This window comes from Balaenoptera ricei, chromosome 14 (assembly GCF_028023285.1).
Source record: "Balaenoptera ricei isolate mBalRic1 chromosome 14, mBalRic1.hap2, whole genome shotgun sequence".
Classification (NCBI taxonomy): Eukaryota; Metazoa; Chordata; class Mammalia; order Artiodactyla; family Balaenopteridae; genus Balaenoptera; species Balaenoptera ricei.
In genome coordinates, this window is record NC_082652.1 from 91,612,651 (window position 1) to 91,629,887 (window position 17,237).

General features: G+C 49.5%; 1 protein-coding gene across 4 annotated transcripts in view; it reads right to left on the bottom strand.

Annotated features, from left to right (window-relative positions):
* ZNF516 (zinc finger protein 516) overlaps positions 1-15,988 on the bottom strand; it is a 113,699-nt gene extending 97,711 nt beyond the window's left edge. The window contains exon 1 of one of the 4 annotated variants that reach the window (XM_059893596.1): positions 15,901-15,988. The gene's annotated coding sequence lies outside the window, so the exon portion shown is untranslated. Of the gene's footprint in view, positions 1-12,304; positions 12,409-15,504; positions 15,589-15,900 lie in introns of those variants that run through there. The other 3 variants (XM_059893598.1, XM_059893595.1, XM_059893597.1) reach the window with 3 other exon arrangements.
* Positions 15,989-17,237: the final 1,249 nt, after the last annotated feature.

A 17,237-nucleotide genomic window follows, 5' to 3' on the forward strand; every position in this document is an offset into this window, starting at 1 on the left:
TGAGAAACACCTTTTCTGAACCATTATTGTTACCCATTTGGGGGGAAAGAATCTTCATTTTTCTTATTATTAATAGTATTACATGGAAATGACCTACTTTAAAAAGACTGATGAAACACACTGGTTCCAGATCCATTTTGAGGAAAAGAAGTTTTGCCTTTCCATCCACACGGCCCTCCTAAGTGAAAACCCCCTACGTCAGCGCTTTCACGAGCTTTGATACAGAGCTCAAAGTGTACTGAGCTCTCATCCAACAACCGTATTTCACATCCCCAGGACCTGGGAGCAGAAATGAGATCGGCACGAGTTCATCCATGAAGAATGCAGGGGGAGGCCCTGCAAAAGCACAATCTCAGAAAAATACTCTGTTCCTCCAACAAAGAGCATTTTGTTGGTGTCCTACCATCATTACAACAACGATGTACAAAATAATCAATGAACTCTGCCCAGGGTTTTCACTCCAGATACACTTTAAGCCCCCAAGCGAAGTTAACAGTTTCTATATTTTATAAAGTTGCTTTTTATATTGTGAGGTTAACAAAGCAAAAAAGTGGCAAATGAGGATAAAACAGGTTTAAGGCTTAATATGCTCAATATAAAGTACATCTATCTAATTGAATTAGACCATAATTCTCACCTCCTCTGTAACATAAACAGGTGATTTTTTTTAATGTGCAAAATGTAGGAAGAACCAAATGCTTTTTTATGCTGGATGTAAAGTTTAAACGTTTACATATTACCACTAGATGTGACAGAGAATAAACTGGAACCATCCTTCTGTGTTCTGAAATTCTCGGGTTAAGTGACCTTCATCTGTAATTTAGTCTGCTTTCTGCTCCCTTTCTTTCGGGTACAAGGCACATCGTCCTTTAACCGGCCCTCGGGGGAGGCCAGCATCTCACCCCATTTCACAGATGAACAAGTAAAGGCATACCGGCTCCAGAACTGGCCAAAAGGCACCACGACTGGATGTTGGATTGGAAGCCAGAGGCTGCCTCTTACACTTCAATTCCTTCCCACACACCTGCAACCCCGGATTAACACTTCTGAGTTTCTGGATGCTACAGCAGAGGCGGGGCTCGGCAGCAGGGAACAGGGAGACAGCAAGGCTCCTGGTTCCCAGCGTGCTGGGCCAACTTACCAGGGACTCGCCGAGGGACAGACATGATGCGGCGTCAGGCCCCAGCCTCCCTTCAGCGCCCAGCGCCCCCCCCCCCCGACCCCGGCTCCTGGCTTGAGAGTGGTAAAAAAGAACTTTTTCTCCCTTAATTAAGCTGCTCGGATTCGGCTGAGATATTTCCAAAGTATCGTATCTCCCCTTAGAGTCCTTGTCTACCAACAGCTGAACTGGAGGAGTGAAGGTTCCTCCTCGACCTCAGCACCAGGCCCTGGCTGACGGCAGGGGCGCCCGCCCAGGCAGCACCTCCAGCCCCGCAGCTGTGCCACCTCCACGGGGGCTAAAGGGGGCGAGTCCACATCGGGCTGAGCCCTAAGCGTGAGATCCACGCCAGATTTCCGAGGCTTAGTGCGAAATAAAGAGCGAAGACTGACTCAGCAGTAACTTCCATGTCATTTACGTGTTCAAGGAACATTTTGGATCTACCGGGTTAAGTAAAACACATTATTAATTTTTCCCACTTCTTTAACCATTTTCCATGGGGTAACTAGAAAACTGAAAACGACAGCAGCATTCTGTTTACCAGGCAGCGCTGTCTTAGCGTGCTGGTAAGCCTATTGCAGCCCCAAGGCCAAAGCCAGCCTGCCCGCCACCTGTTTTTGTGTGGCTTGTGAGCTGAGGATGGTTTTTACATTCTTAAGTGGCTGGAAAAAAATCAAAGGGAGAAGAGTATTTTGTGACACATGAAATGACATGAAATTCCAGTTTCGGTGTCCACAAATAAAGCTTATTTCCTCACTGATGTGTTGTCTGTGGTTGCTTCTGTAACTGCTACAAGGCAGAGTGAATTAGCTCTAACAAGAAGTTCTGGCCCACAGAGCCCAAAATATTTATTATCTGGCCCTTTACAAAAAAAGGCTGCCAGTGGGGAGGGATAAATTGGGAGATTGGGACTGACATATACACACTACCATATATAAAATAGATAACTAATAAGAACCTGCTGTACAGTACAGGGAACTCTACTCAATACTCTGTAGTGGCCTATATGAAGCTAAAAAAAGAAGAGTGGAGATGTATATATATGTATAACTGATTCACTTTGCTATATACCTGAAACTAACACAACATTGTACATCAACTATAGTCTAATAAAAATTTTAAGAAAGAAAGAAAGAAAGGAAGGGAGGGAGGGAGAGGAAGGAAGGAAGGAAGGGAGGGAGGGAGGGAGGAAGAAAAAGGCTGCCGACCCCTGCCCTAGAGATTTGCAAATACAGACCCCAGTTTCCCAAGCTCGGGCCCCTCTGGGCTTTGGTGCAGGTTCCCTAACCCGGCCAGGAGAAGAGGCGGCTGAGGGGGGCCAAGCCCCCCTCGCTGGCTGGACGGCTGGACGCTGATGCAGGAGCTTCCCTGCTTCAAATCCCCAGAGCACGCTCTTTCCTGATGGACTGATTACTCGAAGTCTCCGCTCACCTTCACAACAGACATGGCCACGTGCTGAGCGGGGGCCCACACGCTCAGGTGGCCAGTCCCAGCTCAGGGCACCCTTGACACTGGCTCCCAGCTCCTCCTGGGGATCCACCAGTAACCCCGGCCACCTAGAAAGGGGGAGGGGCCGGGAGGAGGAACACTGGCCTTCCACGATGTGATCTCCACAGTGACACAATTCCAGACGGTTCAGACCAAGACTCAAAGTCTCTAGGCTTCAATGAGCATAAGGAAGGTCAAGTTCAAGGTGACTGCCCAGAAGATGGTCTGCTCAGATAACCCAAGTTCCTTAACCGCGAGAGTCTCAGTGGTTAAGGAGGTGGGGGGCAGGGGACTAGAATGACTTTCTATCTCCTAACTGTTACGAATACTAAACAAAATACACACAGAACGTGGGAGCCTTGCTCACAGCGGGTGTGAGATGGATGTTTGTGGAAAGGAAATGAGCCTTGGTAGAGCATTTATGAGCTATTTATTTGGGGGGCTGGTTTTTCAGGCATTCACCCAATTTGATTCACGTCTATAAGTCCTTGGTAGTAAAAATTAAACTTCTAACATAGCGAGAAACTGTTAATGCTCAATACCTGGGATCGTACTGTCATGGTGATTCAAAAAATAGCTCTCAACGCGGGGTACTACTGTGTTCTGATGCCCTTGGCTCCTTGTACCAGGGTAGCTCCAAGGAACCACCTTTGGAAAGCCACCGCAGACCTACCCTAAGAGCGTCATTGAAGACCGTCTACATGAAAACACGTGGCCTGTGAAAAAGGTCAACATACAAATCAACGTGAGGAGTCTCCTTTAGGGTTACAGGCTAGAAAAGGCTTCTCTTTCACAGAACCGGTGAGTTTTGCCCGTATTGTCAATTCGACATATAAATGGCCCTGTTTCACTCTTGTTTTAGTGACCAGAAAGCTCAGATTATAAATTTTGGTCCAAGTATATACCCACAGGACGGAACACGATGATCTGGGTTATGGAATCCTATTTTCCCCTTGTCAGGACCTATTATTTCATTTCCTTGTTCTTGACTTTTATTTATGTTTTACTCTATATTTAACGTAGACCTCAAGTGTTACCTCATACCCTTTATGGAATGGGGATAAACAAGCAAACTCTTCCTACCAACAGACGAATAACAGGATTTCAATCACCAGATTCTCCAACAAGCTTGCCAAAATCCTCACAGAAGGGCATACAGGATGATGTCCATACACCGATTAAATAAATCTCTACAATCTGAGTTTACATGGGTCATTACGTATTTTGAGAAATTTCTAGAAAAGTAGCAAACTACCTAGGGCATAGTGTCAGGTAAATAATGAAAAAGTACTCAGTATTATCTTCTTCAGAGAAGAGAAAACAAATGCAAAATCTGGGTCTCAGTTTACTGATTTTTCCCCTTAAGAGAAAACCTAGAATGTTGGCTATGTTTGCCCACGTGGAGAACGCAAAGGAGACAGGTTTTCTAAGCGGCTCTCGCACGATGAAGACAAATTCACTGCACCCTGGCCCAGCTCCCAGTTTGCCGGAGCAGGCAGAGGGAACGGATCCCCTATACAGCATCCAGGAGCAGAGCAAGACCCCGCCAGCCAGGCCCACGGGTGCTGTGGCCACCTGTCTGAACTGCCATCACCAGCAGGGAAAAGGGAAGCGTGGTCTCACCGTGGTCGGCTTGCCCCTCTCCCCCACCTGTCTTCCTCTTCCTTGCCATCTCGTCCCACCTGCACCAAAGATGTGCACAAGGGAAGGTGCCCACCTGCTCTGGTCTCCCCTGTGGCTCTCCCCAACCCACCTGGCAATGACCCGCTGCATCGCGATGAGAGCCCAGCCCTGCACGTGCCCTGCTCTGCACCAGCGTGCACTTCACCTCTGCCGCGGCCTCAGACAGGAGGCCCACCAGACACTGCGGGTCTACCTCAGCCATCGCTGGTCCTCGAGGACCCCTTTCCCTGCGATGTTTTGCTGGCATTTTTCTTCTAGGACTTTCTATCCCCTGCTGGTGATTTGCTTTCTGTATTTACGCTCTTATAAAAAGTGATGACAGTAGGGTGTTAACTGTTGGGTTACCCGAGAAAATCTGTACCCGGGCCCCGTGCTGAGCTGGGAACGGGTGCCCACAGCTGCCAGGTCTTGGGTGACGACAGGGCTTCCCCGTTTCCTCCCAGTCTGAGCTCGGCGATGCTGGGTGGCCTTGAAGTGGGACAGTTTATCCAGTTCTCCCACTAACACGATATCCCCATGGAGAGCTGCAAAAATTTAGTCAACATTTTTTCTTCTCTCTGGAGACAGATTTAAGCAACAGAAAGTGAAACGGAAGTGGAGCCCTCTCCCTCCTGTCCTAAATAACCCACCACTCTGCTAGGTCTACACTCGCAGAGCTCGATCAGCCCTGCACCTTCTCGACAAGCTCACTGTGAACTCAGACGGCGACCTCACTTTCTTCCGTGCGCTCGGCACGGGGTACCAGGAAGAGACCAGACTGCGACTCAGGAAACCTGGGCTTGAGCTCAACTCCATCACTGTGGCCTCAGCCGAATCACTAAGTCCTTCTGCAGTTCAGTACCTGTAAAATGTCCAGATCCACCCCCAAATCATCTCTAAGTCAGCTGCAAATAACACACATATAACTCTCAGTATGAGCCTTTTTAAACAAGTCCAAATAGAAGTAACATAAATGTACAAAGAAAGGTAAACAACCAGGAAAGTAAATGTTTCCCTTCATGGTCATTCTGTAGAATCAATTGAAAACTCCCGACAGACATGAAAACCCTACTCTGGAACAATGCACCCCCGTAACCTGCTCGGGCCACGAAGGTACAGCTCAGTAAGCGTCTAAATGGTGCCTCTGTGGCCCCAAAGATCTAATGCACTTTCCAAAATAGTCTACTATTTCCATGGACACTGGAAAGACCTAATTTAACCGCTGGCTGAAATGCATACTCTCAACTGCCCTCTGAACGTTTGTAGCTAAATGAACATGGATGGGCAATGGACTCCCACGTGCACAAAAAAATCCCTAATTCTAACTGCTGTAACCTCTTTTTTTTAACCAATCCCTACAGATACTTTAAAATGTGTAGCTATTAGAAAAATTAACCTTCCTTTGTAAAGTTCAAATTTTAAGCAGCCCATAATCTTTCATCAACCTAGAAAATAACTGATAAGCCAATCTTCCTGTAAAACCCTTAACAGACTCTGCTTTTCTGTCACCAGGGTAATTTACTGAGGCCAATTTTAATCCTACCACTAAACCACTAATCCCATGACTCTGCAGAATTGTCCCAAGTTTACGTTGCTATGGCAAGTATTTTTACATTAGGAATTCAGTTATTTACTCATAGTTGTGTTTTTCAAGTTGGTTTTAGAAATGAGGTCATCGTCCTTGCCTCTTGTTTTAAAAAGTAAAAAGCCATGTCTGAACTAAGGAAGCCACTTGAGCACCTGGCTGGGTCATCACAATAACACTAATTTAAATTACGCTTGGTGTTACTCCAAGGAACAAATTATCACCGTTGTGCTAATGGTCATGCTAAAGACACGAAAAGCTCTGGTATAATGAATCTCCATCTGGTGAGACTATGATTATCAATGTGAATGATCATATTTTCTCCAAATGGCACAAAAACCGCCCCAGGTCACTGACGGTGTCAATATAAATGATGTGTCACCCAAAGCAGTCTTCATTCACACCGCTCAGATTCTCTGAGAGGTACCTTCCCATCCACATATGCCCACATACGCTTTACAGGCAACACACATGAATGAGTATAAATGTGTTTACTTCTCTCCTTAAAACAGGAAACACAGTACGATTAAAACTAATGAGACAGATTCAGCAGGAGACTATCTGGACACACATGAGCTTTGGTGGGCAACTCCACAGCCATACGGGACCTTAAAAATGGAGGCAGAGATCTTGATTCTCCACGTCCACAGCTTCCTGAGACGTGGCATCTAGCAGAGGAGCTACCCTTGTGATTAAATCCATGTCTATCTGAAAATTCAAAATAACACGTGTAAACAAAACAAGATGAAAACATCTAGATAATCCCAGAACAGCACCACAAAAGTTTAAACTATGGAAGAGGATCACCCATCTGTCCATTGGTTCATCCATCCATTCAAAAAAAAACAGCTAATTCTTTAAGGGGAAAAAAAAAAAAAAACACATTTTTTTTTAGCTCTAGGTTAAAGTCACCAGAATAATCAGGAACGAAACAGTGAAAAGTCCTGTCTCACTAGCCCAACTTTCAACCTATTTACAACCAGCAGAAGTTTTAACTACTCACTTTGGGCTGTGTGTCTTCCTGAATCAACACAATCAGCCAACATTTAATGTCAAACTCTTTCCCACAAAACTTATTTCAGGAAAAAAAAGTGACACTTGCTCACAGCCCTCAAATATCAACAGAATGAGAAGCTGCTAGAGACAGGACAGCCTCTCGGCACATCTCTGGATGCATCCTTCACTGCCCTAACTTTCGAAGAACATTCTGGAGTGCTGAAATGAATCAGTACCTCATGCAGCCCAAGTCAGCCCAAGTAACGTAGGTTAAACAGTGCCATATGGCAAACACAGGCACATGTTGCCCTTTTCTGAGACAAAGGACAAAAATTCCTAAACAAATATCCCTTCCTTTCACATGGGAAGAGGTGAAGAGGGGAGGCTTTTTCAAGCGAGACCAAATAATGCTGAAAAAAGCTTTCTTCTTTAATTCTTAGTGCCTAAGAAATAAACTAGAGTTTTACCAGAGAACCTCAGTTTTTCAGAGTCTCCCTTCAACTACGTCCTGAAAGCTAACACCACAAGTTAGCCTAGCTCCCCATCCCCTAAATGAGCAAGAAAATAACAAGACAGCTGCATCCGAGGGCTGAGCTGACAACAGCAGTCCTCCGGGTGCCAGAAACGGTGCGAGACAAGCCTACCTGCTTTTGAAGGAATAAAACACCAGCTTACTTTCGTCTTGAAAATAAAATACATTAATATCTCAACCGACTTCCAATACTCCATCGAGTTGGTGTCTGAACCTCACAATCACATAAAATACATGTCTCTTAAAGTCAGTTTTTGGAATGCAATGACTTGATTAAATTCCTGACAGCAAACCATCATCAACAACAACAACAGAACAGAAAGAAAAAGAAAGAAAATCTACCGAATGAACACATATTTGAAATATACAGTAAAACGTATCTAAACCCAGTGGAGCTGCTTTGTAAATTGACTTTTTTGACTCACCGGTGTGGTGTTTTACTCATCATTTTACACATATTTACATGTTTGGGTTCTAAAAATAGTTGCGTTTCTAATTACTTCTGCTTTGTAATTTTCAGTACCATTGGCACTGAAGACTAAATGCCAGCTCTTTTTCAGAAAACTACTTTTAAGGGATATTGAAAGCCACAAAATTATACTTCGTTACGATTCCAATGTATGCTACTGGAAAACATTTCATTCTGGACATAAATATGACAGCCAGCACTAGCTTTGGAAAGAAAAGCTTCAGCTGTTCAAATCACATGTAGCCAGATGCAAGGGATAAAGAATACACAAAACAGACAGTTGCAACTGCTAATTTTTACCAGTCCCTCTAAAATATACTTGATATACCTTAGCAGATAGTGTAAATTTCAAATACAAGCAGTGCATTTATAGTGCCTATATATGTATCCTCCCTATGACTATTTAAGTCATAACCCTCAAATAGTCCTCTCCTGAAGAAAATTAATTTTAAAATAAAGGTGCTTTTAAAAGAACTGGATGAGACATTTTAAATTTATGGTGAAAGTTTTTCTTTATTCTTCCCATAAGGTTTGTTGTATTAAGAGATTCTTCTTTAATAAACATTTGATGTGACTCCTTTCTTAACATGGGCTCGTGACAATTTGCCGATATTTCTGAAAACTGTAAGGTATTCATAGCTAGAGTCAGAGGATAAAGAGGATGCCCTCCCATAAATCACTCCCCCCTCTGGTGAGAGAGGTAGAGCGGGATCTCAGCTCACTCAGGGCAGAGGTCACCCCTCCATCAAAGAGAAATGTCCCACCTCCCTACCTCCCCCCCCACCACCACAATTCACTTGTTCCTGGGTCCAGAGAGAATGGAGGCAAAGGCTTGAATCTAAAAAATGCTGTCACTCTTGTGGTCCCAAGGCGCATTCAAACCCTAACAGGCTGCTGCCAACATAGTGCTGGTCATCAGATGGAAAAGGTTGGGGGTGACATCCCCAAGGAGAAGACAGGAGGGAGAAGAGGGCCACCGTCACCTGTGTGACTCATGCCACCAGTTAGCACCAAGCCCAGCGCAGAACAAGAGTCGAAAAATTGCTGGTACCCAAACTCCAGAGCAGACAGAATGGCAGCCCAGGGATGCACACCCACACTCCACATTCACATCTGCCTTCTCAAAGCTCCATCCTGCTAGCCTACCTCTATACCACACATGGAGATGTATTCCAAACACCACCTGATCAGACTTCCGAACAAATCCACCTCCTGACACGGCTCTATTCACTTGAAAAATGCAAATCCAAATGAGATGATGTTTCCTACCAAGAGCATAAGGGTCTGGGAGCTAAAGACAGTGATGCAGTGAATTCTTCCTGTTTAGACATTAATAATTCCGGAAGAAAAGATCAAAGGTGCCCAGTGCTAAGCAAGCCAAGGCAGGTCCATGTGCTGGGTGCTAGTTCTGCCGTCGGTGTAAGTACAGCGAGGGGGACAGAGGTAGCGGGGCCAGGGCAACGCAGCACACAGGCCCACTAGTATCCTCTGGACGGCATTCAGTAAGAAGAGAGTTAATGGAACTTTCCCCACAGCCTCTAGAGCTTGTGAGGGGGAGGGGTTAGGGCAGCAAAGAGATGCATTTTTTGAAAGAATTGATTGTGTCAGAAAAAGTCCATCCAAGTGCTAAAAGGCATAAACATTTACAGCATGTAAGATGTCTGCTTTTGAAGAAGGAATGTTACTTCTATGTTCAAATATTTATAACTGCAGATATCTGATCAAATACATTTCACTTTCTTCTGCTTTCTACCATTAGTTCTATGCCTTCAGCTGAAATCTATGCCTATCACCGAGAAAGGTTAGCTGTCTCCAGCTAAATTTGGCCATCAAACACCAATGAAAAAGTTATTTGTTTCCTGCACAACAGAGTTGCTTTATTCAGTTGGAAATCTAGCTACATTATAAGCAAAATATCACTTTTAATGATATAAGTAAAACCAATGTTGAAAATGGAATAAAAACCAAAAGAGTGCAGTGTCTTGAACACTGAAAACAAATATATTATGAAAGGAAAGTACACACGTCTGGACAAGCTCCTTCCCGCCGAACAGAATCAGCTTCTATTTCAGTTTCCTATTTCTATGCCATTAAGGTATAATGCAGCTGAAACTCTAAACACAATCTCCAGCCAGACTTACAGCCACTCCCACAAAATTCTTAATAAGAGTCCTTCTGGTAAATTATGAATAAGACCCATACGTATCCTGGAAAATGAATAAATAAAAATCCACAGCAACCCAATAAACTGAGCACTGGTTTTTCAAGAACTATCCATGACTAAACTCTACTTAAATTCCTAGGTCACATTATCATTTTTCCCTGTTTAGTAACGCTGAAAACCATCTGTTAGAGTTTACCCCACTTTGAGTTCTTCTTTAAAGAAGTCTCCTTTTCTTTTTCACATAATTGTTGCTAAACTTAATCTCCCCATTAAATGCTCCACCTGTAAGACTCAAATATCTCCACGTAGGAGCAAGTAAGGTAAATGAAGTTAAAGTTTAATTCACGGAAGTGGAGACAAGGTGATTTCAGCATCGACCTGTTTTCACAGACATCTCCCATTCTATTCACTCTGGGTTGGTCTCTGAGATGTCTCATAAAGTTAGAAATGTGGGACTTCAGAGCCCCAAGGAAACTTTAATCTCTAAATTAGTCAGTCAACTTTTAAAGGTCCTCTACAAATAACAATGGGATTAAGACTAGTGATGAAAACTATTCTCAAGTCATCACTGACTAGTATCAGTTACACATCCAAAAGTTAAAAGTCCTTGATGGAGCAAGTTTCAGTATACTAAGCCATTTGGAAAGATTATGCTGACAAACAAAAGCTTTCGGAAATGAAACGAAGCAAAACTCCTCTCTCTTTTCCCACTGCTGAATCCTGTACCTACCAAATATGCTCCTTGGCTGTCCTGTTTCATTTTACAGACATTCGCATTCTTCTCAGTTAGCTTTATGGCACATCCCTTGGGCTTGTTATTTTTTTTAGAATGTTAAGGTGCTCTAAACGTTTCATTTTATTCAAATTAGCAAGTTTAACAAAATAAAGCCTTACTAATGAACTAAGACAAATACCAGACATAATATATTTGTACCTTAACACATCAAAATTCTAATTCCATTACCAAAATACTGGAGTCTCGCGCAGAGCTCAGGGTCTCCCAGGGTCCATTCAAGACAGCGTGGGAGTTGCTCTCGTGAAACTGTCCTTCTCCAGGACCCGAACTCTCAGACCCAGGCACGGCCGGCCAGCTCCGCACCCTCCAATTTCGCACACAGGCGGGGAAACCGCGCAGCAGTGACATGTGGGATAGTTAATTCTGGCCAGTCTGTGTCAATATAAATAACACAACTATTTTGACGCCACAATCAAAGAATGCAAGAGAAAATGAAGGAGGAACAAACAAATGATAAAACGACCTCTCTTTTTTTGCGCGGCAGTAGAAAGATCCTACCAAATAGCATGCATGCCTCGTTCCTTAAAGTAGCACTTACATTCCTAAACCAAAATACTCCGATCGTACTAACAGGAAGGCATGAAAAATAATCTGGCGAAGATCCTGCTGGGGGAATAACCACCCTTGCTTCTCCTCCGGTCAGACCTTTAATGGTATTTATCACACCGCCACGGGGTGGGAGCGCCTCAATGTTTAAGTCATCTTTAATCAAGACTGGAGACCTACGGGCAGGTTCATGGGGGAAATGCCGGTCTGTTGCACGTTTAATGAAGACTTTTGTGACCTGCCGTTAGGTCGGCGCGGTGCGCGGCCCAGGGTCCCGCAGCCCTGCCCTTTGTTACTCGGTGGACCCCGCCGGCAGGCCCGGCCCCCAGCCACGGACACCCCGGGGCTTCCAGCCGCAGCCCAGAGTGCACGCGGGCTCCCCACGGCCGACACGCACCAGGTCCCACGCGCACGACGCAGCAACTCCACGCGCGGCCGCCCCGCACGGGGACGCCCGGGCCCGGTGCCCACCAGCCCCTCGCGCCCAAATCCGCGCGCCGCCCGCGGCCCGGCACCAGGTCAGGTATGAACACTTATGTAATCACCCGGGGGCCACGCCTCTCCCACCGCCCCACCTCCGCCAGGACAAAGTGAAGTTTAAAATAGAAACCAATTACCTGGCCTCCGCCGCGCCTCGGCCCCCGGAGCGCGGTCCGGGCCGCCGCGCACACCCCCGCCCCAGCCCGGGCCCAGCGCAGCCCGCCCCCCCCCCCCGGGCCCCCGGCCCGGCCCGGCCCGGCCCGGCCCGCACTCCCCCGCCCCGCGCAGACCCCGCCCCAGACCAGGCCCTCAGCCCCCGGCCGGGCCCCCCAGTCTCCCGCCCCAGAGCAGCCCCGGGCCCTGCACTCCCCACCCCCAACCTCATCCCCCGCCCCCTCCCGCCGGCCCGTTCCCTCCCCAGTCAGACCCTCTCCGGCCCGCACGGACCCCCGCCTTTGTTACGGTGCGAAGTTGGGCCGTGGGTCCCCGTCTCTTTCACTTCTTGGGTTACAGTGTAGGCGTGTGACGTCCGCTCCACATGACGGGGGCGGGGGGCGGGCGCCGGGGGGAGGGGGGCGGGCCGGGCCCTCCCCCACCTCCCCGCCCCGCCCGCCCCGCCCACGGCCCTCCCCCAGTTAGCCGGGCCGCCCCCGGGGCGGGCAGGTAAATGCCCCCGCCCCCGCCCGGCCCCCGCCTGGCCCCCGCCTCCCCAGGCGCCCCAGGCCCAGCGCCGCACCAGCGGGAGAAACAGAAATAGGAATGATTTAATCTAGCGACGCCTCCCCCTTCTGCCCATTCCTCAATCCGCGAGCTCACAGAGATTGGGGGGCGGGGGGAAGAGAATCGAGTCGTACTCGGATTTAGGGGGCGGAAATGGCCCGGGCGGGAGGCGCGGGGCTCTGGACACCACCTTGTAACCGAGTTAGGATCTTGATGGGAGAGGGCGAAGGTCGCCCGGGGTCGCCCGTGGACCCTCCGGCAGACCTCCGCGCGGCTCTGCAGCCGGACACACCGTGCGTGGACCAGGCCGGGTCGCAAGGTGCCTCCCAGGGGTCTCGGGGAAGCAGGGGGCACATGTGGGTCCTTAACCCGTTCCCTGCAGCATCGCCATCCATCCCAGAGCGAAGCAGCACAGCCACTCCAATACTGAACAGAGATGCTATATGGCTAGTAGCATGTGTCCACACACAACACTACCAGTATTCCTAGGGAAGTTGGTGCCGGGTTAAACCCGTAGGAAACGTGTGGCGGCCCGCGACGCGCTCCGCCCGTGAATGTGCCCATTGTACGCGGGAGCCACGGCCAGCCCTTCGCATTCATAAGTCGGGTGGGCAGCAGAACTCTGACTGACCATGAGCAGGTCACATTCTAGCCTTTGCCATGGACTAAGTATCAACTGCCAGTGAGAAAATAAGATTTGAAGTTGGAAGGTCCATGCTGCCCTTCACTTTTACAGTTAACACCAGTTTCAACAATCCTCGACCTGGCTACGCTTAGCGCCCGGCGAGTGGGCTCCATCCCTCCGACCCCAAGAGCGCAGGGCGCGCCTGCCGCGTGGGAACGTGACGGAAGGAACCACACATTTCGATTCCCCAGTCTCTGAGAAGCACAATCGCATCACTCCTTTTCTTCCCTGTCTGCAGGTTTCGACTTGAATCCGAAAGCACTTCTTACGCCCATTCTTTACGGGGGGGACACTCGGAGGAGGGAGGGTCTCCATTTGGACTGCCACGTGCCCACCTAGCTGCAAAGACTCAGATAAAAGCGTGTCCACGTCTACAGCTCACAACTGTGCAAATCAGGAGCCTGAGGACGCGCGGGGCTGGTCGGATTTAACAGTGTGCAGACACATGGGCGCATGCACGCGCGCGCGCGTACACACACCCCAAATTACCTCCGGGATGGAGAAAGCCGCTGCGGATTGGCCGGGAGAGCCGTCACTCACACCCAGGGGGCAGGGAGACTTCGGAAGGCTGTTTCCTTTTTTTCCCCTTCCCTACCGTTTCATTTATTGGTAAAACAACAGCAGAGGTCTGAAACTTAGCCATCTGCGCCGAGAGAGAGTTTGCCTTCGTTAACGACGGGGGGCGTCAGACAATATCCGTTTAAATATATTTTGTACTTCCTCAATGGATGAAAGGGGAAATTAGCAATCGGGGTGGGGGAGGGCAGGGAGAGCGCAGCGAAAAGGAGGGGGTCATCCGGGAGGGGATGGACGCAGGGTGAAGCGTTCTCAACACCCAAAAGGGACTTTGACCTTTCATTGATCTCGAAATTAAAAAATGTTCTTCACAGGTCAGATTAGAACAAACGCTGGTCCTAATTTATGAACTCATTATTTTAATTTTATTATTTAAGCATGCGCCAGCACTCGTGTTTCCTTAAGAAAGAACTGACCTATTTTTGGCTGGAGATAAACGATCATGTTAACAGATGTTAATCTTGTAATCTGTTTTTCCTGTAAGCACTTTACTTACATACCCGGGTTTCAGACCTTAAAAATAACATCTTTTCCAAAAAGACCTGACGTCACAATTCACTCCCTGAAAAATCACTCCCCCTCTCCAGTTTTTTTCCTCCGCAATGATCTCAAAGACATTAAATCTTTTCCACTTTATAAACGCTGATTTGTTCTGCCTCGACTCCCACAGGCTTTTATTTGCATTTCAAATTCCACAGGTTACACCAGTCGCCTTTTCAAAAAATGTAAACCAACAATGAAGCAGCAAATGGCTTTTTGTGCATCTGGATTAAATAAGGCACAGAATGAATATATTTTAAAAGAGGGCTGAGCAAGTTGATCTTTGCACACCCGGAGACCAAGTAATTCTTTATCAGTAAGCCCAGCGGAATGAGTAAAACACAGACACACAACCCCAGAAGCCCCTGGTCACATCCCGGTCTGCTGCGGGGAGCTTATTAACGCTGATAATAAGCGAGGCTGACTTACAGACCCACATTTTTCGGGTAAAAGACTCGGTCTCTCGGGTCCCTAATAGCAAGGCTCCACCGGCTCTCCAGCCCACCAGGGCTGACTGTCACCGCACACCAACCTTCCTTCATGAACCACTGTTTTAAATACCCAACTCGGCTGTCTTTTAACAAACTTATTCATACAAAGTTTCTTTAAAACTCGACGAGGCGGTTCAATCTAAATACTGATCGTAACTCTTCAGTAGGTTAGCTCCCCCTGGAAATGGCAGAGGAGGCGCTTTTGCACCCCCCCCCCCAACACACACCCCAAGTATTCTTTTCTAGTATATACGCGGGTATACAGCGCGATCACTACCTCCTCCGCCCCCAGCCACGCCAGGCTGGGTGCCTCTCCGAGGAGCCCCTGCCACGCAGACCCCCTCTCCCCACCCCGCCTCAGTCACTGCGAGAACCCTCGTCCCCAACCCCACCCCGGCCTTAACTTCCCTTCCGGGCTCTCACTTCTTTAATGTTAGGGTCACTTATGCGCTCCCAGCTGATGGGCACGCAGCCAGGGGAGGGGGGGGGAACAACGCCCCTCCCCGCAAGCACGTCCCCGAGGCAGCAGCGCTCGGTGCCCACTGGCATCGACCCCATCAACCAAACCCTTAATAACTGAAGCGGCTCCTCGGGCCCCGAGGCCCCATCACCCACCTTCATTAGCCGGAGCGTTTTACTTTAAAGTAAGGCAATTTGCTCTTTGTCTCCTAATGGATGGAGAGCGCATCCGAGCTCCCCTCCTCCCGCGTCGCCTTTGACGAAGTGTACAAAGCCGGAGCCTCCTCCGCGCTCCCACCCCGCCCCTCCACTGCGGTAAAAGCCACCTCCCGGGCGCTCGCTGGGCCGCCCGAAGTTGCATCTTCCCTCTCCCGGAATTGCGGAGCGGAGCAACTAGCCAGCGGGAAAGCGAACCGCCCTCCCCGCGCCCTGGAGTCCCTTCCCGGAGCCCCGACCCCCGCGGCGCACGCCGGGTCCCCCACACGTCGAGGCCTGGTCCCAGCGCCCCCCGCCCTCCCGCGGGCCCCGCCGCGCCGCCACCCCGGCCCCTACCTTGGCGGGGAGGCGGGCGGCCCGGGGAGGAGGACGCGCACGCCCCGCGCCTCTGAAGGTGAAGCCGAGCGCCCGAGGCGCGGAGCCGAGCGCTGCACTAGACCGACCGCGCCAGCTGCGCCCGGGCGCGGGGGACGCGCGAGGGCGCGCGGGGCCCACCACGCGCCCGGCCCCCTCCCCGCGCCGCCCGCGCGCGCCCCGGACGCGCCCGCCCCGCGGGGACCCCGGCGCCGGCCGGGCTCCGGGGGTTGCGCGGCGCGGGGAGGGGACCGGGCCCCAGCGGCCCGGCGCAGGCCCGAGGCTTCCCCCAGCCCCGGAATGGTCTGCCCTGTAGGAAACGCACACGCTCCACTATTGTCTCATCGGCACAAAGTTCTGCCACACTGCGGGGAAAGTCTGGAGGCTCGCGATGACTCAGACACTGATAATTCTTCCCCTAATAGCACTGAATCCCGATCCCAGCGGCTAGTTGTCGCCCCTTATTCCCAAGGACTAGCGCTGCCGCAGATCCAGTTACGGGAAGCTGTTTACGCGCACACACGGATACACACACAGGCACTCATCCATACGTGCAGGCGTGCTGGGAATGCATGTTCAGCCGGCTTGGGCACCTGAGCACTAAGCCTGGAATCCAGATTTATAGGCGGGTATCCTTCTGGTGGTCCCAGCCGCGCGTGCTTTACAAACCGCTTAGGGTGTGCGTTTCACCTAACTTCCTGATAAAGGTGCTGGGGCTATTCAGACACAGGGTATCTGCAGATGAAGTCCGGAATCAAGATGGGGTCCCACTGGAAAGACTTCAGAACAAGGATTCTGCTGTCTGGCAATTTTAAAATGCCTGTTGTTTTTTATTTTCATCCTTGAAAAGTTCCACTTTAATTTTTGTTTTTCAAACTCCGCTTTCTCACCCCAATTACTACTCTCCGTGGGCCGTAGTTAGTTGCACTAAGTCGAGTCTGAGAATGGAAATCCCAATTTGACTCCAGAAAGCTTTAAGGGGGGTGGCTGCTGCAGAGGAGAAGGGGCGGGAGGGGGCAGATGGAGGGGAAGGAGGAGAGGTGAAGGGGGGAGGCTGTGGGAGCGGGAGACACCCCCCGCCCCGCACGCGCGAGCCAGGGGTGACGTAGATCCAGGGAGCGGTGGCCTGCGCGGAGTAACGTTGCCCTCTCCCACCAGGCTCCTGGCCGTGTTCTGCTCACCTCGTGACAATCCGCAGTGGAGATGGATTCCATCCAAGATACGGCCGTGGCTCTGCTGTGGAGGCCGCGCTACAGTCCAGGCCTTACCTTCCGCGGTGGCATTTCTCTCGGAGCCTAACGTTCGCTAATGTTCACGGC